This window comes from Mustela erminea, chromosome 8 (assembly GCF_009829155.1).
Source record: "Mustela erminea isolate mMusErm1 chromosome 8, mMusErm1.Pri, whole genome shotgun sequence".
NCBI classification, from domain to species: domain Eukaryota; kingdom Metazoa; phylum Chordata; class Mammalia; order Carnivora; family Mustelidae; genus Mustela; species Mustela erminea.
In genome coordinates, this window is record NC_045621.1 from 52,505,015 (window position 1) to 52,528,784 (window position 23,770).

Consider the following 23,770-nt stretch of genomic DNA (forward strand, 5'->3'; position numbering starts at 1 on the left):
TTATTTTTTACTATTATAAACTTCATTATTTCTGAAAATAAATCAGCAATCATTTTTATCAATATCTATATGAAATATGTCTTTTTTATTTGGTTTGCTTCAAGACTTTCCTTGTATCTTGTACTTCAGTAGTTTGAATCTGATATTGCTAGGTATGGTTTTTCTTTTATCCTCTTTTTTAGATTTTATTTATTTATTTGAGAAAGAGAGAGAGCAAGAGAGATCATGAGAGAGGAGAAGGTCAGAGGGAAAAGCAGACTTCCCATGGACCTGGGAGCCCGAAGCAGGACTCAATTCCAGGACTCTGGGATCATGACCTGAGCCGAAGGCAGTCATTCAATCAACTGAGACATCCAGGCACCGTAGGTATGGTTTTTCTTTACACTTATCTTTTTGTGTGTGTGGTTTCCTGGACTTTATGGATCAGTAAGTAGGTGTTTTTTTATTATGTATATGACTTTTGGGCCATTATTTCCTCAGATGTGTTTTTCTTCCCCCAAGACTCTGCTTGTCTTCAATCTTTTTTTCCCTCTGTGCTTTTAAGATTAGGTAATTTATATTTATTTGTATTTGGGTTCAATGATCATTTCTTCTATCATTTCCAATTTTATTTTGTGTATTTAGTGAATTTTTATTTTAGCTATCTTGTTTTCTAATACTAGAATTTTTATTTTACATTTATATTTTCACTCCTTTACTGAGATTCACTCTGTCAACTCAGTAGGTGATACTGTCCTTAAATTCAATGAACTTATTTCCTTTAATCTTTTAAATTTGTCTTTTTTTTGGCTTTGTCTTTTTTTTTAAGTTTTATTTAGCAATAGTTTTGGACTTACAGAAAGCTTACAAAAGTGGGACAGAGTTCTCTTATTTCCCCAAGTTCCCCTAATGTTAATATCTTACATAGACATAGTATAATTATCAAAACCATGAAATTAACATTGGCACAAAACTGTTAACTAACTGCAGACCTTAACAGAAGTTTCTATTAAAGTCTTTTTCTTTTACATCTAACATCTGGATCATCCTGTTTTCATGATTATTTTACCAACTTTTTAAAAAATTGTTTATGGATCACAGTTTCCTTTTGTTCTGTGTGTGTTGTTTCCAGTAGTTTTTGATAGAATACTGGACGTTGTGAATAATATGTCATAGATTCTTTGGATTCTATTATGTTTCACTAAGAAGTTTTAATTTGTATTTTGTCAGAATGTTCAATGACTGGATTATGGCCATGAAAGTTTGTTAGGGATTGGTTTTATATTTTGTTAGTGCTAATCTGTGAAATATCAAAGGTTAGAGGCACTCAACCTTCACACTATCTCCTGTCCAGAAACCTTATCAAAGCTTGCTTGTACTTTTGTTAGGGCAGAATGTGATATTTTGGGACTGGGTTCTTATTCCTAAGACAGTTACTTTCTGGGGTCCCAGTTAGAAGTCATAATTATTATTAGACATTAAGAAGATACCTTTATTCTTGGGCCAGAATTACAATATTCCCCAGTGTTTATTTTCCCCACACTCTGCTCTACACCTAGAATTTCTATTTCATTGTCAGTGCAGAAAAGCAGGGAATCCGACAGTGGTTCCATCCTGTGCATGTACAACTCGGGCCCTGATGATGGATTCTTGAGTAATTCCAAGTAGATACCTTGGCCCCAACCCTGTGCAGCTCCCTGCTCTCCCTAGATGGCCCAGACACCTAGCATTTCCTTAATTCTAATTTTAGTTTTTCAGTTCAGCAGGAAATGTTGTTCTCTTCTAACTCCAGGCCTTTGTGGTATTGTCAGGAAATTGTCTTCAAGTGGAGAGCTCATGGAGCCAGAGATTCTCTCTCAAACTTCTCTACTGGGGATCATTTCACTGCCTGAGAACCATTGTCTCTTATATTTTGTCCTAGTTTTATACGTGTTTGTGTTTGGAGAGACTAATTCAGTACACATTTATGTCGGGGTCATGCCCCCAAGATGGCGCCAGTCGTGACCCTAAGATGGCGCCGGAGCAGTACAGACAGCCTAATAAACATCCGCCCTGGCCACACGTGACCTCGTGCTTGTCACATGAGCACCGTATGCCACCACTGCCTAGGAGCCCCAGATACCTCCTGTTCAACGTGAACACCTCTGTGATTGGCTGTATACTCCCTGTTCACGTGAACATCCCTGTGATTGGCTGTTATGCCCTATATAAGGCAAGGGAACTTCCCCGCAAGGGGAGGAGAAAGATCGACCAGGGAATAAACAAGAGTTTGTGCATCGACCTGTGTGTGTGTTGCGTCATCTCTGCAGGCACGGAGAGTGCGACACATTTATTTACCTTGGGTGGAAGAAGGTCATTTATCTTTTTATCCAATAGCTTTAGGTGGAATCTACTATTGGCTCAACTATATGTGCTGAAAATACTTCACATGGTACTACAGGATATTCAGCATTTAAGTTGAAGAAAACGTTCAAGAGGACTAGAGCCAGACAGTAGTCAGAGCTGCAAAACAAATTTTATTCAAGAACTAGCAATAGGGGGAAAAAGACCTCAGTATAGAACTAGGTTCAATTCTAAATATAACAAGGAAAAGTAGGGATTTATAGCCAAAGAGCAGGATGAAAGAGTTGGTGGGTAGAAACTGACTAAAAGGAGGCATTATTATCGCTTCTCGGCCTTTTGGCTAAGATCAAGTGAAGAGGAGGGGTATCCTTGCTCATGGACCACCAGGTGATAAGATAGCAAGGGTGAGGGATGAAGTGTTTGATCAGAGCTCTCAAGGGTGATCAGACAATAAGGTGGAGGTTTGTCCCCGAACTGACTTAGCAGAATTCTTGCTACGACTGGGCTCTGCAGGCTCAGCAAGGACAGGGGTCAAAGTCAAAGGCTAGTTGGGAAGACCGTTCAGAATGTGGTCAAGGGGAGAGTCTTTGTCTGGGTCTAGACTTTAGAAACTTATTGCAAACTTGATCATTACTCTATTATTGTTATTTATTTTATTTATGTTTTATTTTATTATAGACAGTATTATGTTTCTGCTGATTTAATATTTTTGAAAAAGAGTTGTAGCTAAGGAATGGAGAGTATATTTAATGTTATAGACTTTCTTTTCCTGAGAAACATGTCAACATCACATACATTGGAAAATCAATATATTCTTTGAATTAAGGTAATATAACACTTATCCAGTATCATAAACTTTTCAAAATGTAAAACAACCCTAATTAGAGAGCTTCTTGTCACTTCATATGATAAATATTTGCCTATTCAATGAAATTCTTTTTTTTATAGATCCAAGGTTGAATTCTTTCTTCAAGTGAGAATGGTAAACACAAGGAGTTAAAGATCTCTTTAGATCATAGAGACTAAGTTTGAAATCCTTTATCTGACAAGTGCACCCAAAAACATATAAATAACCATCTGAGAAAGTTTCCTCCATTGTTCTAAGGATTGTATGTAAAATAATAACATGTACTTTCTAGGATTGTGGCAAAATTCATATGTAATTTTTTTTCAAAAACTGGCATAGTACCTAGTTGATACTAAAAACTCAATAATGTTGAATTATTAAGATTAAATTTTGATGGTATTATGTGACAATGTTAAAATATGTATACTTTAAACTTCTAAGGGATCATTGTTATAGAGAGTTTTATTGCTGCTTCATGTCTGTGTCTGTGGGAGAAAAAATAAAGAGACAATACAATCTGAATCCAGATATAGTAGAGTTTATTTACAAAATGATTAAACATTGAAAGACTAACTTGTCATCAAGCCTTCCTCCAGAAACTATTTACATTAAAAGATATCCCTCTGTCTGGAAAGACTTATGTCTACATTTTTAGCTAGATGCCTGGATCAGTACTTTGACTGTTCTTTCTGCTAAGTGTACAATTTATCTGGTATCCTCTCTGAGCAAGAATGAGTAAGGGTGTGGAGGAGGATGGATCTGGGCTGTGTGCTGTACTGTAGAGACAGAAGTTGGCTAGAAAATAAAGGAGCATACCAAAAATAATTAAGCCCAAAGGAGTAAAAACAAGTTTAGAAACTAGCAACTGAAAATAAGTTCTAAGGAAAATAAGGGCTGGAAAAATCCCGGGAGGCAATGTTACAAGGTCTAGATTTGGAGCAGAAAATGTTTTATAAAATGTCAGCATAAGAGCCCTTGTTCAGGTAGATGGTGTTAAGGGCCTTGAACTAGTCAGACAAGTTAAACATGTGTTACTGTTAGGAAAAGGATATAAGAATTAGAAAGACAGGGCATTGAAAAATGTTTCACTCATCACTTATTAAGAGAGTCTTTAAAGAACAGGGAACAGTTGTAAAGTTAAACTTTGTGGGTCTAGAAAAAAAAAAACCATCAAAATAAATGTATCAAGGGGATGTATTTGTGCCTGAATCAAAAAAGTAAGAAAAAAACTTGCCTGTTATGAACTGGTAAGACTGAAATCAAGAAGAAAGTATTAGTCTTAAGTGTATTTACAGTTTATAATCATTTATAACAAGTTTTTGGTTTAAAAGAAAATAGGTTAGTTTGGTTTTGGTTTTAAAATTTCAATTGTGGGGGTTCCTGTGCGGCTGAGTCATTAAGCATCTGCCTTGGGCTCAGGTCATAATCTTGGGGTCCTGGGATCAAGTCCTGCATTTGGCTCCCTGCTCTGGGGAGCCTGCTTCTCCCTGTCCCACTCCCCCTGCTTGTGTTCCCGTTCTCGCCGTGTCTCTCCATCAAATAAATAAATAAAATCTTTAAAAAATAAGTAAGATAAAATAAGATAAGTAAAATAAAAAATAAAATAAAATAAAATTTCAATTGTGTACATAAATATCCCCATTCCTGTACTTGTTCTCTGTTTCTGAATTAGAGAGTTAATAAATAGGCTTCTCTTTTGAATTCCATCCCCACTGTTTATATTAATGCAGATTTCTAATTTTTCACTTACATTAATTTAACTTAATTTAACTTTAAACAGCTTTGTTAACATGTAATTCATAAACACACAAAAGATGGACATTTCAATGCATAGAGTTTGATGAGTTTGGAGATTTGCAAACACCCCTGAAACTATCACCACAACATATCTCTCACCTCCAAAGTATCCTCCTTCTTTGGACCTTTTTTTTTTTGTTTTCTGTTGTTTTGTTATTGTGTAGTAAGAATACTTAACATTAGATCTACCCTCTTAATAATTTTTTAAGTGTCCAGTACTGAATTATTACCCATAGGCACATAGTCTAATGGATCTCTAGAGTTTCTTCATCTTGTACAATTGAAACTTCATACCTGCTGGGAAATTCCCCATTTCTCTTTACTCCCAGGCTCTCACAACCATCAGTCTCCTCTTTGTTTCTATGAGTTTGAGAGTTTTTAGATACCTCATATAGTGAATCATTTAGTATGTGTCCTTTTGTGACTGACTTATTTCACTTATCATACTGTCTTCCAGTTTTATCTATGTTTTTGCATGTGGCAGGAATTCCTCCTTTTTATGGCTGAATAATACTCCATTGTACATAAATACCACATTTATCCATTCCTCGGTCAGTCGAAATTTAGATTGCTTCCTGTCTTGGCTATTGTGAATATTCCTGCAATGAACATAAGAGTACAAATATTTCTTCAAGATTCAAATATCAGTTTTTTCAGATAAATACCCAGCAGTGGAATTGCTGGATTATATGGTAGTTTTATTTTTAATTTTTGGAGGAAACTCCATCCTGTTTTCCACAGTGACTGTACTATTTTATATTCCCAGTAACATATATGACAGTGCCAATTTTTCTATATCCTTGTCAACATGTGTTATCCTTTGTTTTTTGTTTGTTTGTTTTTTGATAACAGCTATCCTGACAAATGTGAGGTTTTACACATTGGGGTTTTGATTTGTGTTTCTCTGATGATTATAATATTGAGCATCTTTTCACATACCTGTTGTCCATTTGGATATCTTTTCAAGTTCTTTTCACATTTTTAAAAAAGATTTTATTTATTTGATAAAGAAAGAGAACAAGCCAGGGAGAGATGCAAAGGGAGAGGGAGAAGCAGACTCATCGCTGAACTGGGAGTCCACTGAGGGGTTCAATCTCAGGATCCTGGGATCATGACCTGAGCTGAAAGCAGATGCTTAACTGACTGAACCACTAAGGAGCCCCTCTTTGCCAATTTAAAAAAACATCAAGTTATTTAATTTTTTACAATTGAATTGTAGGAGTTTTATACATGTTTTAGTTATTAACCCTTTATCAGTTATATTAATTATATATAATATAATTAATATACTAATTAATATAATTAGTAGCTACATATATCTCATATCTCCCACAACTCTAATGCCACCACTTTTCATCCACCCCTCATAAGCACTTGCCTCTCTTATTTCCTCCTATAGAATCCCTGAACACAATCAATTACGTTTCTCTTAATCAATTATGTTTCTAAATAACAAAGCAAAGTTTATTTATATATTTTTATTTGTTGTGTTTTGTTTCCTTTCTTTTTTTTTTCCCCCAGATAATTTCTGCCTTAGTCCAGCTTGAGGTAAAGAAAGAAACCATTGTGATAAAAAAAAGAGAAAGAACATGCTTGAAAACAGAATATAAGTCAGTATCTCAGTATTATTCTGGACTTCATATTTGTTTTGGTTTTCTTTAAAGCAGGAAGACAATTTTGACTCCAAGTAACAAAGGCTTTTCCTAATCCTTCATAGATAGACCCTGTTGATCTAAGAACCTAGATAGGTCTTTACTTTTCATTTGATTGTTGAATTTCTTTTTTAGATCCCTTTTGTTCCTGCATTTGTATTGTGAATATATAAGAGCAATGATGAAATATCTCCAAATTCCTTCCGCTCATTGGTTTCTGACAAAAATCTTACTGGCCTTTTTCTTTTAGTTTTTATCGGATTCTTCAGGCTGGGCTTGTATTTCACAGATTCAGTTTTACTCTTCTCTGCTATTTACTACTTCCTGCTAGATGATTTTTTAAAAAAATTTATAATGATAATTCTCAAAAAATTAATATTTTTCTCTCAGAATTTGAATAAATTCATTGACATCTTAAACATCTTAAACTTTGTTAAGATTATAAAAAGAAAACATTTCTCTCGCTTATCAAAGTGTTTCTTTAAGAGATGAACACTTATTTATTTATCTTATGTAAATTTCCTTCTTTAGAATATCTATAAATACATGATATTTTTCACTTTGCTTATTCTTTCAGGAAATATGTGTTTGCTTCTTATTATGATTAAGATTGTCCCATTGGATTTTTTTTATGGGTGCAGTTTCAAAATTAGTCTCACACAAAGAAGGAAAAGAAAGGATTATATTATAGCATTGTTGTATTGTTAACTGAGGACTTTTTTACAGAAAACAAAGAGAGAGGGTTCTACAGAGAAGAGTATCATAACATGGTGACTAATTGTGATAGTTGGGGATCAGCTTGGGGCAAAACACTCTCCTCTACCTGGAGTTAAATAACAAAAATTTAGCTGAGTAAATTTGAGGATCTAATTGGGTTTATTCAACAATTCATACGTCTGACAGCATTCCATGTAACTAATAGAAAGGAGTTTCAAAGAGCTGTACAAAATGGGAAATTTTTAGGCATAAAGAGGCAGAGACAAGGAAAGAGCTGATTATGTCATCTTTCTTTAGAGGACAGAAGTGCCTTTATCAGGCAGAATACACATCAACTGCTAACCAGGAAATCTCAGATTAATTGCTTTAAGTGTTATTCCTGGGAGAGGCTGAAAATACAGAAGTTAGGTATTAAGGCTTGGTTTATTGAGATGGGACTTAGCACAAATGACTCCATTTGGCATCTGTTTTTTGTTGTTGTTGTTGTTGTTAACACTGACATATTGGGTCTTGTTGAAAGCCTGTCCTGGAATTAAGTCTATTTACACTAATCTCTGTGTATCTACTGGGGTTCCATGATAATACATGGTAGCACCCCTTTTTATGCTTCTTTTTTTTTTTTAAAGATTTTATTTATTTGACAGAGATCACAAGTATGCAGAAAGGCAGGCAGAGAGAGAGAAAGGAGGAAGCAGGCTCCCCGCTGAGCAGAGAGCCAGATGTGGAGCTCAATCCCAGGAACCTGGAATCATGACCTGAGCCAAAGGCAGAGGTGCTAACCCACTGAGCCACCCAGGCACCCCTATACGTGCCTCTTGAAGTTAATGAATGCCTAAACAACTTCCTGAATCTGTCATGGCCAATCTTCACTTTCAACACCTGACATTCTAACTTGAAATATTTCTTTTTATTCATTTAGGAGATTCTGTTCCAATTATGCACAGGTGAACTTTTTCATTGAACTCAACATCCAACAGACATGGTGATATTTCTCTTTACCCAATCTCTTCTATGTTATATTTTACATAAAAATCTCATACATTGAGACATTTCAATGAAAATTTTAAAGGAAAGAAACTCAAATGTGCTGATTTAAGTCATCAATGTGAAATTGAGGACTTTCCTTCTATTCCAAGATAATGTATCACCCGTGAAAAGTGGAAAATTAGAGTTTGACAGCACTTTTGAAATTTTTTTAGTATATTCTACGGAAAATGAAATGTCTGCCCAGGGCTTTGAGCTTTTATGAGAAAATCCAACATAAATGCAAAGACTTGACCCTTCCTCAGTTGAAAGCTTCTTTTGCATGGCTTGCATAATGATTTGGAGTTTTCAATATGTAATCAACATTTCCAAAAAGAAGACAAAGACAAGGAGATGAAAAAGAGAAAATGAAATGACTCTTCCTTAGAATTCTGTCTCTGATTTACCTCTTTTCAGATTTGAGAATTAAAAAAGAGCCTATTTAACCTTTTAAAAAAAGAGAAATAGTATATTTAAATTATAAATAATAATATATTATATATAAATATAGTATATTAAAATTATTTATAAAGTAATATATATTATACATATACTTAATGCATATTAAATATAGTCCATATAGTTGCCTCCTTAAATGTAATATGCTGATTAATGTTCTTTTCCCACAGAATTATTAATTATGATTAATTTAAAAGTGAAATTTTTGGCATACTAATTGGAAACAAAAGAACTATGTACAACATATCATATACTTAATCGTCTTGTTTAAATTTCCAGTTGAATTGGATTGCCTGGCTACAAAATATGTTTGTTTGATCACCCATGGCAGTCCTATTTTTGAAGTTAAGACTTAAGATTCTTTTTTACTCTTTTAAAGTAAAATAAGAAAAAGTTACCCACCTATTCAAATATTAAATATGATTTGGTTTTTAGGTGACATTTACACCTATTTTACACACATTGTCTATTGTGCTTGCTTTAGTGAGTATATGACGACTTATGAAGTTAATATCACTAATCTATATTTTGTAAATAAACACATAAGCCAATATGTTATTGGAAAATTGGAAGATTTGCTAGTTGCATATTTGCTTATTTTGAGTAAATTTTGTTTTTCTCACTCTCACCTAATTCTAGAAAAAAGGAACTTATCTATTGTAAACTTGCCTAAAGAAATATGTGTTCATAAAAAAAAAAAAAGAAATATGTGTTCAATACCAATTATGTATACAGTATTTTTACAGTTGCAGTGCTAAGGAGTTATAAAGGGTGTTTTTCATGTGATACTGGTTTCAAAAAGCGTATTCTGTTCTTGTTAAAGAAAAAAAAATATATTATTGTGTACTTTTTATAATAAGTACTAGTACCAGCAAACTTATAAGTAATTTAATTATGTTGTATAGAAGTGACTGAAGTGACCAGATAATATAAAGTCCAGTAAATGTTTACTACTAAGATGTGTTCAAAGTGAAGATATAACTATATTTTTGTCTTACATGTATAGTCATTTTTAAATAGGTGGAGGGAAGGAGAAACATCTCATCCCAAGAGAAGTGATTAACTTGAAGAAATGAAGACAGTAGAAAATATGGTCTGATCCTTGCCCATAAGAAGGGATATATGGTAATAAATATGTAAGGATGCAATAATGCTCTAAACCAAGAAAGGTGGTTTTATTTGCAGGAGATGAGAGACATTAAACATGAACCTTTGAATATTGAATGCTTCATTATATATAATATCCTTCTATTAAAATGCATTTTCTACAGTAAAAAAGTAGAGCTATGGAGATCTTATTAGACCACAAATAAAAATAAATTCCAGATGGATCATAGATTACATGAAAAATAGTTTTTAAAAGATATTAAATTACATGGACAATTCCTTCTATAATTAGGTGTAGGGGAGGTTTTCTAATAACAATTCAATATCCAGATGAGACAACACAAAAGACTGGCAAATTTAAATAAATAATATTAAGTCCTTTTCAAATGGCAATGAGCACTGTGAGAAACATCAAAAGACAAATGATGAACTAGGTGGAAATATACACCATATACATCACTAGTAAAGAACTAATAACCTTTTTTAAGAACTAATATCCTTAGTATATGAAGAACTCTTAAAATTGCAGTGGAAAAAAAACACAAGAATCTGATTGAAAAATGGGCAAGAGAAATGATGAGACAATGTTGAAAATAGAACATAATAATGGGATCTTGAACACATGTAAGAAAGTCCAACTTCACACTTAAAAGGAATGCAAAATAAAACAAGAAGATACTATGCCTACGTATTTAGTTAGCAAAAATTTCAAGTCTGAGAGCAAATTCTGCTAATAAGGCTAAGAGAGCAGCACATTATTTTTTTATCCTGCAATGGGATGTAAAATGTAATACTTGTGGAGAACAATTTGAAAACATCACTTCTAGAAATTTACCCTACAATTAAACCACCACCAAAAATATATATAGGCTTATCATTCTTTGTAGCAGTAACTGTTAATAAAAATTTTTGAACTAACTTAAAAAATAAATAGTTTGATTCAGTAATGATCATATGCTCAGAAAAAACTATGCAATTGTATAAACAATTGGAAGAGAAGTCTACAAACTTATATGGAGCAATTTTCAAGATGTATTTTAGCAAAAAAAAAAAAAACTAAAGCAAAGTGTCAAATATCTTTGTATAAAACAGAGGGGAAATAAGAAAATAGACATCAGAATTAAAATTTATCTTAATTAATTAATATATTTACTTGCAATATGATCGGATACCTTCATGTAATGGATATATTTACTTATGTAATAAATGAATGGATATATTTATATATTGGCACCTCTTCTGCCCCTTCCATCATACTCTACCCGTTTTCAATAAATAATTGATTTCATTTATTTTGGGTAATTCCTCTGTTTTTCTTCCAAAATAGAACGCTAGCTAAAAAATATATGAGGGAAGAGAGTCAAACCATTACCATTAGGCAATCATCATGGTATTAAGTATTTCAGGCAAAAATTTCAGGCAAAATTAAGAGTAAATTTTTGATGAGGAATAGCATATGTATGTAGTCATAAAGTATCTTTCCATAAATCAGTTATTAATTATAGTGAAAAAATAGTAAGTTTAACTACGATAAGAAAAATAATAACTTTATCTAGGGCATGAGCTATCCAAATGGTCATAATTCACACCATCAGCATTTGAACAAACTTACTTACCATGTCTTACCTGATGTGGTGTACTTATGTAACACAACCTCACTTCTGTGGTATTTCTCTCCAAAAGGCACAACCTGAATCCAGTCACAAAAAAACTCCAGACAAATATAAACTGGAGACTGTAATAGCTTCTTGCTGTTGCTATAAATAATGACTGCATACATAGTAATTCAAAATGACATGAGTTTATTGTCTTGTGGTTTTAGAGATCAAAATCTGAAATGGGTTTATGGAGCTTAGATCAAGGTATCAGCAGAGCTTTGCTCCTTCAGAAGCTTATGGAGGAAAATCTGTTTTCATCCTTTTTCCAGCTTCTAGAGGCTGCCTGTACTTCTTGACTTATGGTCTATTCTTCCATCTTCAAACCCAGTGATGTAGCATCTTTAAATCTCTCTCTCCTTCCTCCATCTTTCTCCCTTCCTTCTCTCCTCTCCTTTTTTTCTCCCCTCTCTCTTTTTATCACTCATTTCTATTCCATTGAAAAATATCCTTCTCTGATCTTAACTTTTTTAAAGGAACCTTATGGTTACTGTACTATCCACCTGGATTATACAGGATAATCCTTCCATCTTGGAATGCTCAAATTAGTCATATCTGCCAAGTCCCTTTTGTCATGAAAAATATCATTATCACATGTTTCGAGGATTTAACAGGAAGACATCCCTAAGAGATAATTATTCAGCCTGCCACATAGACATTTTTACAAAATACTTGGTCTATCCTAAACAAATATCAGGGCCATGAAACACATAAAGTTTGATGAATCATTCCAGTTAAAGAAGACTGATAGATTAAAAACTAAATACTATGCCTTACCTGGGTTTGGATGCTGCATCAGGAAAAAACTGCCATAAAATATTATTAGGATAATAGAAATAATTTGAATAACTAAACCATGATTATGTAAGCAAATGTCCTTAATTTGAGAAAAACACATTGAAATATTTAGGGAAAAAAGAGCATACTCCTGTAATATAATTTTAAAGGGATTAACCACAGTACTAGGGGAATGATAAAGCAGATGTGGCAAAATATCGGTAACTAACTTAACTGTTAAAGGGATCCAGGAGTTCTTTGCAAGATTCTTGCTAGTTTTTCCTGTAAATTTGAAGTTATTTACAAATAAACCAGTATTAACATATACCCTTGGAAGATCTCTCATAATACAATCTTATCAGGTAAGCTTTTCATTATTAGCACTTACTGTAGTTGCCCAGAAATGGTCTCCATGATATCAATGAAGAATACTAGAAAAAAACAATAATTGGGGCTCAGGTGAAAAGGTGCTAGAAGCAAACGTTCAGTGTTGATCCTTGAAATAAGCCTGCATTCAAGTACAGTGGGATGGTACTACATCAAATGTTACAGTCAATGGTAAATTAATTTTTTGGAATTACAGAGTATTTCAGGGAATTTTTTAGTTACAGAGTATTTCAGGAATATTTTTTAGTTAGAAATACATAATACAAGCATTAATTAAGGCAGACGTGTACATGATGGTTGGAAGAAAATTACTTTGAATTTGGCAGCTAAAGGAGTTTATAACAGGTTATATGATTTTTCTAGCACACTTATTTTGAGATGACAGAGGTTAAAACTGGGATGCTAGCAGGTGGCCTGGAGAGGAAGAGGTACATAGTTATTGTTAGAAAAAAAAAGAATCAATAGAATGTGATATGCAAGATATGGTGAGAAAGATAAAACAAAGAATAGGATATTTTTACTTGATTTTTTTATTAGTTTGGATAACTAAGCAAGTAATGGAAATTTTGACAGGAAAATTGGTGTGTGAGAATGATTAATTAAATATTTGAGATAATAAGTCAGATAAATTGTAAGATAAACATTAAGAAATAACCTATAAGAAATTATGGATTTAAGACCAAATCTTAATAGACAAAAAAGAAGTCCAGTTGTAAAACTTAGTTATGGAAACATGCCTACTGATTCTGATATTTTACATTAACATTGGACATAGTTATCTGATGTTATGGAAACATGGAAAATCTAATATGGTGAGAAGAGAAATCTATTTTAACTTAATCTATTTCCATACTTACACAGCAATAAGCTGTCAGTTTATGCACTTGCAAATTTCCATTTTCTTTCAAGATAAAATGGATTTTGTGTGTACAATTTGTCTCTAATTTTATCACATAGTGTTATTTTAAGGCAATGCAGCAGATCTATTTTTGTTAAGAAAGCATCATAATTTTAGAAATTGTGTGAAAATTAACTTCAAAATCTATAAAATCACATTCAAATTGTCATCATTAATTCTACTTAGTACTTTTCAGGAAAAAAAATCATTTACTTCTTCTTTAAGATATGCAGTATAAATTCTGCTATGTTAATTGGTCCTGCAAAACATGATTATCACTCAATACTTACTTAAATACTCTGCAGATTGTTTTTAACCTTTTTTACACTTCCTGTTGCTCTGATCTTCTGAAGATTTCCTAATTGAAACCAATTTTTTCTTTCCAAAGGTCCCTCTGTACTTCTAATGTCAGTGGGCCGCATTCCATTGGATCCTATATTTGTGAATGATCCTTCAAAAATATAATCCCCATTATCATACACAAATTTTATTGAGCACTTGCAATGCATTAAATTTTACATGAAGTAAGTAATATTTAAGTATGATGTATTGGTTCCCTATTACTTCTGCAACAAATTAACACATACTTAGGTCTTTGAAAAAAATACAAAATTACTTTCTTACAGTTCTGGAAGTTAGAAGTCTTAAAAGCAAACAAGCAAAGGTATTGGCAGGGCTGTATTCCTGCTGGAAGTTTCACAGGAGAATCTGTTCCCTTGTCTTTTCCAGCATCTAAAGCCCAGCTACATTCCCTGCCTACTTCCCCCACCTTCAAAGTGAACTATTTCAATCTCTGTTTTCAGTTGTCCCAGCTCTTTCTTCTCCTCTTGATCTTCTTACATCTTTCTACAATGACTTTTTTTATTACATTGACCCATCCAGATAATGTAGGATAATGTCCCTTTCTCAAAATTCTTAGTCTTATTATATTTTCAGAGACACTTTGTCAGGGAAGATTCTAGGGATTAGAAGATGGGCATCTTTGAGAAACCATTATTCTGTCTACTCCTCATAAGTCAGAGAGAGAAATATTTTTCCAGTGTCACTCAGCTTGTTAGTTAGCAGAGGTCAGAATAAACCCAGAGTTTTATTACTCTGAAAGCGGTCCCTACACATTGTGGACTTTTTGGATAGCTCTTACAGCTTCCATCCTTTGGAAGCCTTCCAACCACTTTTATTGCCAACAAGAGTACCAGAAACCACACATGCTTCACAGATTAATGACCATGGAAATGAAGTGGCCATAGAATTTCTGCTTTACCCCTCCAGAAGTATTATGGGCATATATTACTTCACTACAAGCTTTGGTAAGTTTTTTATATTTCTTATTTTTCACTGCTAGACAAAGGTATAAGAGTGGGTTGTTTGATCTTGATCCTTAAAAAAAAAAAAAATCTGTTCTGACCGTGCTGCTTTCCTGCATATACAGGAAACATACCAACAATATGATAAATGTTTTGTTCACATCCTCCAAGTTTGTTGAGTTTTCAGATCATAAGTTCTAGATATAGATAAACATATTGATTATTCTGCTAGAGTCTGAAATAGGAAAGCCAAAACAATTGTCATGCCTCCATTAAGGAAATACTCCTGGGTTATTTGAAAAGGTATCTTATTCATTACACTTTTATTTTCTAGAAGGAGTTTGGAGTAAGATAACTACCAAGAAGCCCATGTTTAAATATATTACAATTACGTAGTAATCCATTTCATAATCTATTTTTAAGGGAAAATATATTTATTTTTAGCAGAAATTCTTACATTTATCCAAACTGAATAAATTACTAAGTAAATTGTACCATAAAGAGATGGGTTTGCTACCAAAGCAAATAAACAAACAAAAAACAAATTAAAAAGACACAATCTTTCTAAAACAGAATTTTCCCATATATAGCATTTATTTATAAAGCTCTTGTTTGTATTTAAATAATTTGTGTTTGATCAAGTTTTCTATGCAATAGTTCTTGCATAAGATCTTTTGATAATTTACTGAGGGAACATATTTTAAACATGTCTTATAAAAACTATATTTAAAAATAACACAGACTGTTATTCTTGAGCAGTTTCTATGTACCCAGTATTGTAATAAATGATGATATTTACAGTAATATTTTTGAGTAATAGTTTTTTCATTTTAAAGATTCTTAAATTGAAGCTCAAAGAATTTAACCTGACTATAGGTTATTTTATTGTGTCCAGCTTTTTGAATAACAATAAAGAATCTAGCATTTCCAAGAGTGGTAACTGTGAAAAATGATTCAAATTTTCATAATATAAAGTTAAAGACTTCATAGTATTTAAGGTGCATTATGCATGTTTTTTGATATCTTAAAAGTTGGCATATTTTGGAATGTCTAGATTTGTTCTGTGTATTCCTAGAAGATATTCACACTGTGAACTTACATTCACTGTTTTGTAGTCAGTCCGCTAGATGCTAAGAAATAGTGTAGTAAACCACAAAGATATGTGACCTTTCTTGATAATTTCTACAGCTCTGTTGGGGGAGAAAGACTTTAAAGTGATAGACTTATAGTTCCTAGGTATAGTCCAAGGTGGCAGGGGATTAGGAGACCTTAGTTTTTTCTGGTCCCAGGAACTCAGCTAGATAGCTATCAAATCATTCTGAACACCTGTGAACTCAACCAGAGATCTAAGAAAAGAATAGCTGCAACTCTACACATAGAAAAAAGGCAATTTTCTGCAAGATAAGAGCTGCGGAGAAGTGAATCTGAGGTGATAAATGGAATGATAGACCTCAGGGGGAGGGAGCCTCAGTAAGCTGGCACTGAAAACTGATCCAGCAGCTGAGTGCAACATCAGAACTGTTTAAAAATTTGCTCCAGTGAGGAATTTCGAGGCCTAAAAGATGCCGAGGTGGCAAAGTGGGGCAGAATTCTATGGAGGGACAATGTGGTCTCAGAATCTCTGGGGTCACAGGAAGACCAGGAGTGCCTGAAAGCCCCAAAGTTCCTAGAATCAGACCAGGGAAGCCGACTGCAATCAGTGAACTTAGGAGTGGGCTCTCAGCTAGGGGTTGTCATAATGGTAAACTGAGGTACGGTCAAGTGACCAGTCTCTGAGCACAGGCCTGGCAAGTGGAAGAATTGCTGAGAGACATCCCCCCCAGGGGGTGGGGGGATCAGAGTGGGTGCACACTGCAGGAGTTTGTAAGGTTTGGAGACTTGAAACAGGGCTGTGTATCTAAGAAAAAAATATTCAGTCACAGACTAGGTGAGCACAAAGAGCAGTTGGAAACCAGGGAGACAGGAGTGATTGATTGCTTTTCCTTGAGGGTGCACAGAAGAGTGGAACCCTGAGATCTCTCTCTAGGGTGGGAGATTAGGAGGCCACCATTTTTATTCTCATCCTCAAAGCACAGTGGAAAGCCTTCAGAAAGCAAAAACCACATAGAGCAAACCAGAGCAGATTATTTAGCCTGGCCACTGGCAAGGGCAGTGCAACTCTGCCCAGGACAGACACCCGAGCATCAAACATAACAGGCCCATCCCCCAGAAGATAAGCAAGAACATCCAGCCAAGACCAAGTTTATCAATCATTGAGAACTGCAAAACTCTAATGCTAGGGGAAAATAGTATATAGAGTTCATGTTTTTTCCCCCATGATTCTTTAGTTTTCCAATTTTACTTTTTTTTCTCTTTCCCTTTTCAACCAATTTATTTTATCAACTGTTTCTTAAAAATCTTTTCTTAATTCTCTGGGGCACCTGGGTGGCTCAGTGGGTTAAGCCTCTGCCTTCGGCTCAGGTTATGATCTCAGAGTCCTGGGATCGGGCCCCACATCATGCTCTCTGCTCAGCAGGAGGCCTGCTTCCTCCTCTATCTCTGCCCTGCCTCTTTGCCCACTTGTGATCTCTGTCTGTCAAATAAATAAAATCTTAAAAAAAAATCTTTTCTTAATTCCCATCTTTACAGTTACATTCTGTCTTTTCATTGTATTCAAATATATCTATATCTATATATTATATATATAATATATATAGATATATTTTTTTTTCCTTTCCTCACAATTTTGGGATGTAGTTTCTTCTGACAAACAGATCAAAATACTTTCAGGGTATAGTATATTGCCCTGTTTTGCTCACTGTCTGATTATATTCTCTCTCTCTCTTTTAAAAAATTTAATTTGAAAAAATTTGTTTTCAGTTTCAGGTAGCTTCTGATTTGTTTAGTACATATTTCTCTGGGGTTGTTTTTGCCATTTTAGTATTTTATTCCTTTATCTATTCTTCTCTGGACAGAATGACAAGATAGAAAAACTCATTCAAAAAAGACAACAAGCAGTACTGTCTGCCAGGGGTCTATTCAGTATGGATATAAGTAGAAATCAGAACTAAAGTTCAGAATAATGATTATAAAGGTACTAGCTGGGCTGTAAAATGCCTAGAGTACACTAGAGAATACTTTTCTGGAGAAAAAAAAAAGAGCTTAAACTCTAATGAAGTCAAAAAAAGCTATTGATGAGCTGAAATAAAAATGGAGAATCTGCTAGGATATATGAGACATAAGAGAGAATTAGTGATATAGAAACATAATGATGGAAAATAAAGATGCTGATAAAAAGATAAACAACTATTGGCTCATGAGGGGAGAATTTGAGAGATAAGTGATAACATAAAACAAAACAAAAATGTTAGAATAATTGGGATCCCAAAAGAAGAAGAAAGAGAGAGGCAGAAAGTATATTGGAGCAAATTATAGTGGAAACTTCCCTAATTTGGGGATGGAAACTGGCATCTACGTCCAGAAAGCCCGAAGAACCCCCCCTTAAAATCAACAAAAAAATAGGTTAAGATGTCAACATATAATAAATAGTGAAACTTGCAAATCTCAGAGATAAAGAGAAAATCCTGTGAACAGCTCAGGACAAGAGGTCTACAACCTACAAGAATAGAAACATTAAACTGACAACAGATCTATCCACAGAGACCTGGCAGATCAGAAAGGATTGGCATGACATATTCAGGGTGCTAAATGAGAGAAATATGCAGCCAAGAATACTTTACCCAGAAAGGATGTCATTCAAAAATAGGAGAGATAAAAAGCTTCCAAGGCAAACAGAAACGAAAAGAATTTGTCATCACTAAATCAGCCTTACAAGAAATATTAAAGGGGATCCTTTAAGCAGAGAGACTAAAATTAATAGAAACCAGAAAGGAACAGAGACAATATACAGAAATGGTAACTTTATAGGTGATACAATGGTACTGAATTTATATCTTTCAATAGTAACTCTGAATATAAATGGGCTAAATGCTCCAGTCAAAAGACAAAGGTTATCAGATTGGATAAAAAAGCAAGACCCATTAAAATGTTATCTGCAGAAGACTCATTTTAGACCCCAAAATATCTCCAGACAGAAAGTGAGGGAGTGGAAAACAACTCATCATGCTAATGGACATCAACAAAAACCTTGGGGAGTGATCCTTATATCAGATAAATTAGATCTTAAGCCAAAGACTGTAATAAGAGGTGAAGAACACTATATCATAATTAAAGGGTCTATCTATTTAGATTGATCTAAAGAAGATCTAATAATTGTAAATATTTATGCCCCTGACATGGAAGCAGGCAATTATATAAGCTAATTAATAAAAAAAAATTAAAGAAACACATTGATAATCATACAATAATAATAATAAGGGACTTTAACACCCCACTCACAACAATGAACACATCATCTAAGTAGAAGATCAACAAGGAAACAATGGTTTTGAATGACATACTGGTTCAGAGGCATTTCACAGTTATATTCAGAATATTTCATACTAAAGCAACAGAATACAGATTCTTCTTGAATGCACATGGAGCATTATCCATAATAGATCACATCTTGGGTGATAAATCAGGTCTCAGCCAGTCCTAAAAGATTGGGATCTTTCATTGCATATTTTCAGACCACAGTGCTTTACAAGCTGAACTCAATCACAAGATGAAAGTTGGAAAGAACTCAAATACCTGGGGGCTGAAGAACATCTTACTAAAGAATGAATGGGTCAACCAGGAAATTAAAAAAAAAAAAAGAATTTAAAAATTCATGGAAACAAATGAAAATGAAAACACATCTCTTCAAAACCTTTGGGATACAGCAAAGGCAGTCTTAAGAGAGAAGTAGATAGCTCCATCCATGTTGTCGCAAATGGCAAGATTTCATTTCTTTTGATGGCTGCATAGTATTCCATTGTGTATCATGCTTAGCGAAATAAGTCAAGCAGAGAAAGACAACTATCATATGATCTCCCTGATATGAGGAAGTGGTGATGCAACATGGGGGCTTAAGTGGGTAGGAGAAGAATCAATGAAACAAGATGGGATTGGGAGGGAGACAAACCATAAGTGACTCTTAATCTCACAAAACAAACTGAGGGTTGCTGGGGGGAGGGGGTTTGGGAGAAGGGGTGGGATTATGGACATTGGGGAGGGTATGTGCTTTGGTGAGTGCTGTGAAGTGTGTAAACCTGGCGATTCACAGACCTGTACCCCTGGGGATAAAAATATATGTTTATAAAAAATAAAAAATTAATTAAAAAAAAAAAAAAAGAGAGAGAAGTAGATAGCAATACAAGCCTTTCCCAAGAAAGGTCTCAAATACACAACTTAAACTTACACCTAAAGGGGCTGGACAAAGAACAACAAATAAAGCCTAAACCTAGCAGGAGATGAGAACCAATAAAGATAAAAGTACAAATCAATGAAATGGAAGCCAAAAGAATGGTAGAACAGATTTAAAAAACTAGGAGCTCGTTCTTTGAAAGAATTAATAAGGGACACCAGGTGGCTTAGTCAGTTAAGCATCTGCCTTTGGCTCAGGTCATGAACCCCAGGTGGGGGGTTGGAGTCCAGCATTGGGCTCCTTATTCAGTGGGGAACCTGCTTCTCCCTCTGCCCACCATTCCCACTGCTTATGTTCTCTTTCTCTACCCCCATCTCTCTTTGACAAATAAATTTTAAAAAATCTTTTAAAAAACTGGAAGAATTAGTAAGATTGATAAACCCTTTGTCAGACATATCAAAAAGAAAATAGAAAGGACCCTAATAAATAAAATCATGAATGAAAGGGGAGAGATCACAACCAACACTGAAGAAATACAATTATAAGAACATACTATGAGCAAATATATGCCAAATAATTAGACAATCTGGAAGAAATGGATGCATTTCTAGAGATGTATAAACTACTAAAACTGAACCAGGAAAAAATAGAAAACCTGAACAGACCCATAACCAGCAAGGACATTGAAGCAGTAATCCAAAATCTCCCAACAAAAAGAGCCCAGGGCCCAATGACTTCCCAGGGTTTTCTATCAAACTTTTTAAGAAGAATTAATACCTATTCTCTTGAAACTGTTTTTAAAAAATTGAAATGGAAGGAAACTTCCAAACTCATTTTATGAGGCCAGCATTACCTTGATCCCAAAACCAGACAAAGACCCCATCAAAAAGGAGAATTATAGACCAATATCCCTAATGAACATGAATACAAAAATTCTCACCAAAATACTAGCCAATAGGATCCAACAGCACATTAAATGAATAGTCAACACAACCAAGTGAGATTGATCATTGTGTTGAAAGGTTGGTTCAACATATGCAAATCAATGTGATACACTACATAAATAAAAGAAAGGACAAGATCCATATGATCTTGGACAAGAAAGGACAAGATCCATATGCAGAAAAAACATTTCACAAAGTACAGAATTCTTTCTTGATTAAAATTTTCACCGTGTAGGGGTAGCAAGATGTCTATCTTGACTAAAATCTTAACAGTGTAGGGATATCTCAATATCATAAAAGCCATCTATGAAAAACCCACAGTGAATATCATTCTTAAAAATTCTCAGTTTTTCAGGAACACAACAGGGATATCCACTATCACCACTATTCAACATAGTCCTGGAAGTCCTAGCCTCAGCAGTCAGACAACAAAAAGAAATAAAAAGCATCCGAATTGGTGAAAAGTCAAACTCTCATACTTTTTGCAGATGGCATGATACTCTATGTCGAAAAACCAGAAGACTCCAACCCAAAATTGTTAGAGCTCATATGGGAATTTAGTAAAGTGATAGGATATAAAAATCAATGCACAGAAATCCGTTGCATTTCTATACACTAAAAATGAGGCAGAAGAAAGAGACATTAAGGAGTCAATCTTATTTAAGGTTGCACCCAAAACCATAAGATACCTAGGAATAAATCTAACCAAAGAGGCAAAAGATCTGTACTCAGAAAACTATAGAATACTCATGAAAGAAGACACACACAAAAAAATAGAAAAACGTTTCATGCTCATGGATTAGAAGAACAAATATTGTGAAAATTTCTATGCTGCCTAGAGCAATCTATATATTCAATGCAGTCCTCATCAAAATTCCATCTATGTTTTTCACAGAGTTGGAACAAATAATCCTAAAATTTGTATGGATCTAGAAAAACAAAACAAAACAAAACAAGCAAACAAACAAAAAACCAAATAGCCAAAGAAACAGTGTAAAAGAAAACCAAAACTGGTGGCATCATGATTCTGGACCTCCAGCTGTATTACAAAGCTATAATCATCAATACAGTATGGTACTGGCACAAAAACAGACACATAGATCAATGGAACAGAACAGAAAACCCAGAAATTGACCATCAACTTTTTGCCAATTAATCTTTAACAATGCAGGAAAGAATATACAATGGGAAAAACACAGTCTCTTCAAACAAATGGTCTTGAGAAAATTGGGCAACCACATGCAGAAGAATGAAACTGGACCATTTCCTCATACCACACACATAAATAGACTCAAAATGAATGGAAGACCTAAATGTGAGACAGGAGTCCATCAAAATCCTAGAGAACACAGACAACAACGTCTATGACCTCAGTCGCAGCAACTTCTTCTAGACATGTCTCCAAAAGCAAGGGAAACAAAGGCAAAAATGAACTATTGGGACTTCATCAAGATAGAAAGATTTTTGCACAATGTAACAGTCAACAAAATCAAAAGACAACCAACAGAATGGGAGAAGATATTTGCAATGTCTTATCAGGTAAAGGGCTAGTATCCAAAATCTGTAAAGAACTTATCAAACTCTATACCCAAAGAACAAATAATCCAATCAAGAAATGGGCAGAAGACATGAACAGACATTTCTCCTAAGAAGACATAAAATGGCCAACAGACACATGAAAAAATGCTCCACATCCCTCAGCACCAGGGGAATACAAATCAAAACCACAGTCACATATCACCTCACACCAGTCAGAATAGCTAAAATTAACAAGTCAGGAAATGACAGGTGTTGGCAAGGATATAGAGAAAGGAGAACCTTCCTACACTGTTGGTGGGAATGCAAGCTGGTACAACCATTCTAGAAAACAGTGTGGAGGTTCCTCAAAAAATTGAGAATAGAGCTATTCTACAACCCAGCAATTATACTACTGGGTATTTATCCCAAAGATATAAATGTAGTGATCCAAAGGGGGCATCTGCACACCAGTGTTTATAGCAGCAATGTTCATGGTGGCCAAACTATACAAAGAGCCCAGGTGTCCATTGACAGATAAATAGGTAAAGAAGATATGGTATACATACAATGAAATACTACTCAGCCATCAAAAAATGGAAATCTTTTGCAATGATGTGGATGGAACTAGAGGGTATTATGCTAAGTGAAATTGTCAGTCAGAAAAAGACAATTATCATATGATCTCATTCATATGTGGAATTTAAGAAACAAAACTGGATCATGGGGGAAGAAAGGAAAAAATAAAATAAGATGAAATGAGAAAGGGAGACAAACCATAAGACTCTTAATCACAGGAAACAAAATGAAGATTGTTGGAGAGGAGGGGTGGGGGGCACATGATGTGATGAGCACTGGGTATTATATAAGACTGATGAATCACTGACCTCTACCTCTGAAATGAAAAATACATTATATGCTATTTAATTGAATTAAAAATTAAAGAGATAGACTTAGACATATTCATTAACTTAAAAGTGTTTATAAATACTTATTTACTGTAATTTTGATTAATAGAGAAAACATGTCATCAGTTGAAAGTACAGAAAGGCAACATTTGTATACAAATAAATAAGCCTATTTAAAAAGTGAAAGACATA

The 23,770-nt window shown here is 34.1% G+C and overlaps 1 long non-coding RNA gene across 1 annotated transcript; it reads left to right on the forward strand.

The window, feature by feature from the left end:
* The first annotated feature begins 422 nt into the window (after positions 1-422).
* LOC116597023 lies at positions 423-21,849 on the forward strand. Its single transcript, XR_004288443.1, has 3 exons — positions 423-434; positions 7,358-7,360; positions 21,621-21,849. It is a non-coding gene; the product is annotated as an uncharacterized LOC116597023 (long non-coding RNA).
* The last annotated feature ends 1,921 nt before the right edge of the window (positions 21,850-23,770 follow it).